This window comes from Rhipicephalus microplus, chromosome 3, assembly GCF_043290135.1.
Source record: "Rhipicephalus microplus isolate Deutch F79 chromosome 3, USDA_Rmic, whole genome shotgun sequence".
NCBI classification, from domain to species: Eukaryota; Metazoa; Arthropoda; class Arachnida; order Ixodida; family Ixodidae; genus Rhipicephalus; species Rhipicephalus microplus.
Window position 1 is genome coordinate 124,127,989 of NC_134702.1, and position 8,354 is coordinate 124,136,342.

An 8,354-nucleotide genomic window follows, 5' to 3' on the forward strand; every position below is an offset into this window, starting at 1 on the left:
TCACTCACAGTGGCTGAAGCGTTCAGTGAAAAAGAAGTCGCGGAAGGCGTGGTATGCCCGAACTCTATGCAGAACATCTCAGTTATAAGTACGCCAGCGGACAGGAACGCCAGAGCGTATTCCAAGATCACCGCCATTACTGTTGGTACCGCCAGTTTTTATGTTAGTGCCTACCGAGCTGTCCCCGATGACACCTGCAAAGGTATCATCAGGGGTATTGACGCGGACGTCGCTCAAGAACAACTTTATTCACCTATCGTACACCCAAAGAACCCGACCACACTTCAAGTGAAAAGAATCAAGAATTCCATGGTGATCATCCTTTTTGACGGACTAAAAGTCCCAAATTACGTCATATGTGGAAATAGTTTGGTTCGGTGCAACCTGTATTGTCGACAGACGGATGTTTGTTATGTCTGTGAAAAGCTAGGTCATCGAGCCTATGTTTGTCTCCAGCCAGAAGAGGAGGTTTGTAGAGGTTCTGGTATGTCATCTCCTTCGAAAGATCACGTGTGCACCCCAGAATGCAAGTTGTGTGGGGGTCCACGTCCCACGGCAGACAAGACGTGTAAGCATTGTTTTCAAGTGGCCTACCTAGTCTGTCAACGAAGAAGAGAGTGACGTATGTGATATACGATGGAATTTACGGAACAAGACGCTGGCGACATGAACTTCACAGATAGTAGAGGAGACTTCCCGTCGCTACCAGCCACTGCAGATGGCCGCGCTATGACTGAGCGCCCGAGCAGCAGCTGGCGTACGCCTGACGTCAGCCAACAGCTACATCCAGTGCGAGGGCGATCCCGTTCCTGAGGGAGAGCAAGGGGTCGTCCGAGATCCAGAGGACATTATAGATCCAAGGGCTGTTTTAACTCACGGGTGCCTACCGTCTGCAACAATGTGGAGCAAGGAAGTCAGCACCCGACCTGGGCATCCAAGATCAAGAGCTCCCAACCACAGGTAAAGGGAGGAGGTTATCCAGAGCAACACTCAGACATATACGCGCAGATGCAAAGGGAAAATGCTTATCTCAGGGCCATTGTCGAGCAACTCAGAGTGGAAATAGCAGACTTAAGGAAATCTCGGCAGGTTTCATTTCTGTCTCTTTCAAACACAGTTCCCTGTACAAAGGCCGCATCGGAGGCGAGGCACGATGAGGTACCCATGGACGTCCAGCCAGGGGCAAAACCAACAAAAAGGAGAGCACTAGAACAACCGGCCAATAATGAGGACACAGATTTCAAAACACAAGTCAAGGATACCTTGAATGAGATAAAGAATGCTCTCAGGGCTGTGGTCAAGTTAATTGTGGTATTGGACAGCAGAGTCACAAAGATCGGGGCTGACCAAGTTAAAGCTTTACAATCTGCCGAGGCTACTCCGGCTCAAGTAATACCTAATGCAAGGATCGTGCAAAAGTAGGCAACCCGTAGCGTCTCTCCAGAGAGAGCTTTTGAGGGGCTCAACAATGGTGGGACACCTTAACGTATTAGTAATTTGGCAGTGGAACTGCTGGGGCTTTCTATCAAAGAAGGCAGCTCTACAGCAGTGTAATAAATCCCAGCCAATTCGACCACATGTTTTGTGCTACAGGAGACGCTTACGGAAACAATGAGCCTGTCAGGCTACGCCCATCACATCACGTAACCTCCAGATGGCCGCGGTGTCTGCACGTTTGTGTCCAAGAAGTACACTCACATTGAGCACATAATGCGTAAGGCAAATAGCGAGATTGAACACTCTCTTTTAGAAATTATACCAGGCAACAACCTTAAAAATAGCACTTTCATACTTTACATATAAAGCTCTCCAAGAGGCAGGTCCCAACGCTTCACCTCATTGTAATCAAAATCTATTACGATTGTTAGAAAGGTGGACGCACCCATAGTTATAGCGGGATAATTCGACGCACCCCATCATACTTGGGGCTACCCTGGCACCACTGCCAAGGGAGCCAAGCTCTGGCAAGTGGAATCAGATCCGAATTTGACTTTGGTCACTGACCCCATGTTTACTACCTGCAATGGAAATTCTTGCTCTAAAGATAATACCCCAGACCTTACCTTTGTCGCAAACACGGGGGAGGTATCATAATTAAACTTGAGAAAGGACTGTGGGAGTGACCATTGTAGATTTAGTACGACATTACAAACTCAGGCAAAGCCCCCAAAAGCTTTCAAATTGACATATCGAGAATTCTCCCGTAAGATAAGAGCGGAGAGTGCAGAGGAGATTAATGACCCACGGAATTTCGACAATCGGCTGTCTCAGCTGGTCGAAGACGTCTAGTCGGCCACCGAAACGATAGAGACTGATCTTCTGGTCAATAAAATGGATATCAGGCTTGCTCAACTTCTTGAGGCTAAAAGCACCCTCCTTGCCAGGTGGAGAGCACACCGTATGAATCGTAGACTGTGAAGACGCATCCCAAGTCTTAACCAGGAAATAACCGCTCACTGTCAGACTCTGGAAAAACAGCATTGTTACGAGATTTGGAACACGGTGGATAGCCAGATAAAAGTTGGGGGAAAATCGAAACTCCTCAAACACCTCCTGCAGGAGGCCAAATCTAAATCCAACCAGAGGCGCTTGGTAGACCAAACACTCCACTGAGAAAGGAAGGTTAAATCGACCACGGAAATAACGGGGTGTCTGGCACAGGGATACCTCCCTTTGGACACGACCCGGCCTCTTTCTGACTACGCGCAATACACGGGATGACCAGCCTTCGAATTGGAGAAGCTTTTCCAGGAAGTAGAGGCCGGACCACCTTAAACAATCTTCATGGGAACTCCAGCCAGGGCGCGGATGGCATTACAAACAAGACATTACGCAATTTAGACGATGACTCTATTGCCTACCTTACCAAACAAATCAATAATATTTGGGAGACGAGGACTTTCCCAGACCATTGAAATTGCGTCGGTTATTCTTACACCTGAACATGGCTGGAGTTCCAGTATTAGCAACTTTCAACCAATTTCACTGCCGTCCTGTATAGGCAAAGTCGCCGAGCATGTCATCAACGATCTGATATCAAAGCAGATAGAGAAGACTAACCTGTTTCCGTACAACATGGTAGGTTTTAAAATGCATCTATTTACACAAAATCTCATCAAAATGCTGAAGCATCACATCATAGATCAAGAGACGAATTATGTCAGAGGTATTCTCGGACTCGATCTTAAAAAGGCCTTTGACAATGTCACGCACTCCCACATGCTTGCTTCATCTCTTCTCTCAACTTAGAAGCTAACTTTCACAAGTTCACCAGCTCGTTCCTCAGGAATAGAAACGCCACTGTACAGCTGGGGATCTCAAGTCTGAGCCCTACGATCTCGGTTCCTTCGGCATCCCGCAGGGCTAAGTCGTCTCCCCACTGATGTTTAACATTGCAATTTGCGGCCTTGCTGCACAGCTCTCAAACCAAGAAGGCATCAAGTTCACCATTTATGTAGACTACATTACCATATGGAGTGTCGGTCGCTTGAAGGGCTCTGTGGAGAGTTCTCCTCAAGAGGACGTCGACTGTGTTGAAGTCAATATAAAGGAAATAGGCCTCAACCTCTAGCTGGAAAAGTCCGAACTTCTCTTATATCGACCCCCGAGACGGGGACCCATACCCTAAAGCTGGCAACAACTGACCGACATCGGCATTAGGCTGCACATCGAATCAGGGCAGCGTCTGCACACGGCATAGGGGCAGTTTTTAAATGCTTCGCATTTAACTACTGCCACTTGGTGCGCGTACCCTATCATCGTTAGACTGTCCACCACAACAATGTCTACCGACAAACTTAAGTACACTCAGTGAGCTTATGGATCATAGCCCTCACAAGTCCCGTTAAGTAGAGTGAACATGTCGTTACATGACAGCACACATTCTCTGGGACCAACGAAGACATTACCGCACCAGATTATCTCAAACAAGCTGCCGTTGCACGCCCAAACACATGCTCAAAATATCTTTACATCCCGTAACAGCTACGCTCCAGATTTGGTGTAAATAATGCCACATTTTATGAAAATTGAACAAATACTCGACTATGTACAGAGCTACATGCATCCGTACCTAAAAGTCGAAGTCCAGGAAGAGCTACCTGTTTAAAACTCAACGCTCAAGTTAATGCGTCTCAGACCAGTCTAACGACACTGTTGAGACGATTAGGAAGGACCCGGGAGAAAGACGCCTTGAACGGTGTTCACCGAAACGCGTCTGTGTACCGCTGTATGAGAACACTTGTGCGCTCAGTGGAATATCTACTAGCCACAGATATAATGTGCTCTACTACAGCGCAACAAGAAAATCACCCGAAACCTAGGTCTTGCGAGACGTATAGAGACATGAGTGGCTGAACGATGCTTGCCGGCATGGGAAGTTTGGAAACATCTTGCTTTGATTTGAAATCGTTTGGTGGACTTGACCTTTTAGAGCACGTGTTCTCTGAAAGCATATGAATGTTTTGTTAAAAGCACTAGTTCACTCTCTACTAATTAAATTAGGCCACGCCAGTTGTCCACCTTTTTCAATCTTAGCTGTTGATTTGGTGTAGTGTTCAGCAGAATCTGACTTTTATTGGGATCATATTGCCCCAACGCGTCATCATACATGGTCTCCCACACATGTGACCGCATTTTGTTGGATTGCAGGTGTGCTCGTACCTTTTTCCATATCTGTCTCGAACATACCATATCTGTCCTGACACTCGAAATGGAGCATTTATGCTCTAAGAGCCAGTCCTTCACATGGTCCCCACAAATCTTATACCGCTAGATATCCCATCCAATATACGACCACCATTTCAGAACCTTCTTTGAGGCATTTGCTGCCATCATCCTGGTCACCATTAGAATCTCCTTCGTTAGGGCAATTCTGAGGCAATCGTACTTCAGTACAGATGCCCATCTTCTGCGAAATTCCACAACATATCTTGAAGGAAACTTCCCTGTTCTTCGCTTTTAAAGTGATCCTCTTCCTCATCGAACTGCACAAAACTCTTTCTAGCCTTGCGCGCCTCGACAACTATGCATGGTTTATTGGCCAGTTTACGCTTAGGAAAGAGATCCTCTGTTGCTGTCACAGTGAATAGTCCAGGTAAACATCGAGATAAAATTGTTTCTCTTGAAGCGCATCCTTTGTGGTTCGCAAACTTGTTTGCATTGGTGGGGAATACTCATTCGCGACCACCAAGTCTCTTTGACTACCACAACGCTCCTCAGCTTCCGCAAGACAAAAGCGAAGCGAAAAACTTTTCTCCTGCTATACCGCCTTCTCGCGAGCCAACTCCGCCTCCTGTTTTCATGCACATGCATCACGTTCTTCCTGCTATTGACGTGCACGTGAATCGCACTTTTCCTGCTAGCGACGTGCACGCACTTCGCTCTTTCTCGGTGACACGCTCCTCTCTCGCACGAACTTCTTTCTCGCACATCCACTGCCACAGTCGATCTACAGTTAGGGCTAACTTGTCAGTGACGCTACTTGACTCTCTCGAATCCATGTGGTGCTTGTTATGTTCCACATGAGAAGGCAGAAATTAGCCTCCCCGCACGTTGGGCACCATTGTGATGGATTTATTTGGAATATGTGAATTACGAGGAATCCAGTTGCGTCATTTGATCAAAACGTACTTAACAAAGACATTGAAGCTGTTTTCTGTTCTGGCTGGCTTCCCTAAAACAACACATGAACATAACACACGCAACACACGCTTGTAATAACAAAACATCCTAACGCGTTGGTACAGAACTCCAAGTCGAAAAAGCAAGTTTAGTCCAACCGCAACGAAAATTGCACCGGCGAGTGCGAGTGTACTGAAGTGTGGCAGACGTCTACCGCCAGAAGATACGTGCACGGAGAGTGCCTTCGTTAGAGGAATCTGGCGAAGAACAGGGCCATGCTTATATGGGTGCACGACGGAGCGGGTAGATACCGAAGACAGGGCTGACGAAGTCGGGCAGTCTTCATCTCAGACGCGTAGATCAGGGGCCACAGCGAAGCGCTCTGGCTAATGCCCGACAGTGAACCCGCTGACTCTGTAGACAGTGGAAGATGGATGTCAAGCGAAGCTGGCTGCTCCGACCCTAGACCTCTGCCAGGCACTCGGGGCAAACCACGACCGTGACGCTGACGGGCTTCCTCCCCCCTGCTTTTCCCCGAACGGACCAAGAGCTGCTTGCCGACTGCTTGGAACTCCGTGGGTCTACTCAACGGCTTCTCATTTGGGCCTGGTGGGATACCGCGTCAGCGATTGATCAGGGATATTGAAGTATAGTGTTGTTCACATGTTGGTACCTGGAATCACTGTGGTGAATTCCTATTGGGCCACTTGCACGTCAATACCTTGCGCCGCACTTCTCGTGCTCGACATTTTTTGAAGTCGCCCCGCCACGGTGGTCTAGTGGCTAAGGTACTTGACTGCTGACCCACAGGTCGCGCGATCAAATCCCGGCGGCGGCGGCTACATTTCCGATAGAGGCGGAAATATTGTCCATCTGCTCATATTTGGGTGCACTTTAAGAGCCTCAGGTGCTTGAAATTTCCGGAGTGGTCCACTACGGCATCTGTCTTAATCATATGGTGGTTTTGGAACATTGAACTTCACTTATCAATCGTTTATCAATCAACAAATCACTTCTTTGAAGTCGTTGTTATTGTTCGGCAACTCCTATGGCGCACACTTTAAGCGCTCACAAAAGATCATACCTACTCATTATTCCAAGGCCGGTGAACTATCACAGCACCAGAGCCAGAGCTAGATCACAGCACTACAGTTATTTATTAAAATTTTATGCATGCATCAACGCATCAGAAATAAAAAAATCGCAGCATAACTACGAAGTGAATGATGATGAGTGGGCGAAGAGTCTGTCTGTCTGTTTGTCTGTCTGTATGTCTGTCTGTATGTCTGTCTGTATGTCTGTCTGTATGTCCGTCCGTCCGTCCGTTCATCTGTTTGTCCGTGAACTATACGAAAACCCCTAACGCAATCTAGAGAAAATATTTACTAGTAGATATGCAAACAACGTGGTCTATTTAGTGATTCGTAAGCCATAGGTGGCTACATACTGATACTATACAACCACAACTACTAATTTCACTACTGCTACTACTACTACTACGCCACAACTACTACTACAGAAAAGGAAACGACCCACGGGCTAAAGAGCTTCAGTCTTAAGAAACGGCAACTCCAACGGCAATTGTAATCTTAGCAAGGAGGCACGCGAAGGGCTACCAAGAAACTTGTGCACGGGACGATCTTGAGACGGGGGTGCGAGCGTGCTTAGCGCCGCATGTGAACAGTATAGGTTCGAACCTGCGCGGTAGCGTTATTTCGAATCAAACGTGGTGGGATGAGAAGCGATTGATGAGAAGCAATAAAGAATCGTTCTCTTTTACATCGCGGGTTAATTGGTCTTGGCCAGGACCACATAAAAATTTGTATAACCTAAAAAATTGTGCAAGCCACGATCATATTACTTAAGTTCCACTGTATGCCTGGGAATAAGATCTCGTGAATGCAGCACTAGGAAAATCAAGCGAAAGTAACGTAAAGATAACGAGCACTACCGGAACTTGGTTGATTGTTCTAGTTAATTTAGGATGACATCTGTTATGATACCTGTTGTCGTAGAAAAAGAAAGATAAAATAGCTCCATTATATGAGGCAGTAGGCTTCTTCAACACTAATGATATTAAGGTCTCATTCACGTCCCAAAACAAGGACATGGCAATCAGTGATGCGATGTTGGAAGGCTCTGAAAATTTCAACCATCTGGTGGTCTCTAACATGCTCCGACATCATACTTTACGCGGGCCCTTTCGCCTCCGCCTAAATGCGAGCGGTGCGGCCGGGATCAAGGTCACCACCTTTCGACCAGCTGCCGAGCACTATACCTACGGTCTGCTATGGTTGGCATTAAAGCTATAGCTGCAAGTTCTTCCAAATAGCCTGTTTCGACAGCACCACATCTTTTCGTTGTGAACAAGAAAACGTTTCCTGTAGTAATAATAGGGACTCTATGAGCTAGGCTGGGTGCCCTCGGTGACTTAGTTTCGGGATTACATATTTGAAAAGCCTTTCAGGTGTCCATAATAGAGTAATGGGACCAACATATTCACAAAACGCCATGATACGCACTGCCGAAGCGTTTTGTTGTTTGTTTTAGTATTGTTAAAGGGGCCCAGAAACGCTTTTTCAGAACCATCAGTAAACGCTGCTGATTGGCGTGAGAGGCTCCTAAGAACGTCGAAACGAAATATAAAGGGGCCCCGAATTCACAAATAACTCTCAAACTCAGCTAAAAATGCTCCTTGTTCCCTCCGCAGTTACAAACACAGTTAACCTTGA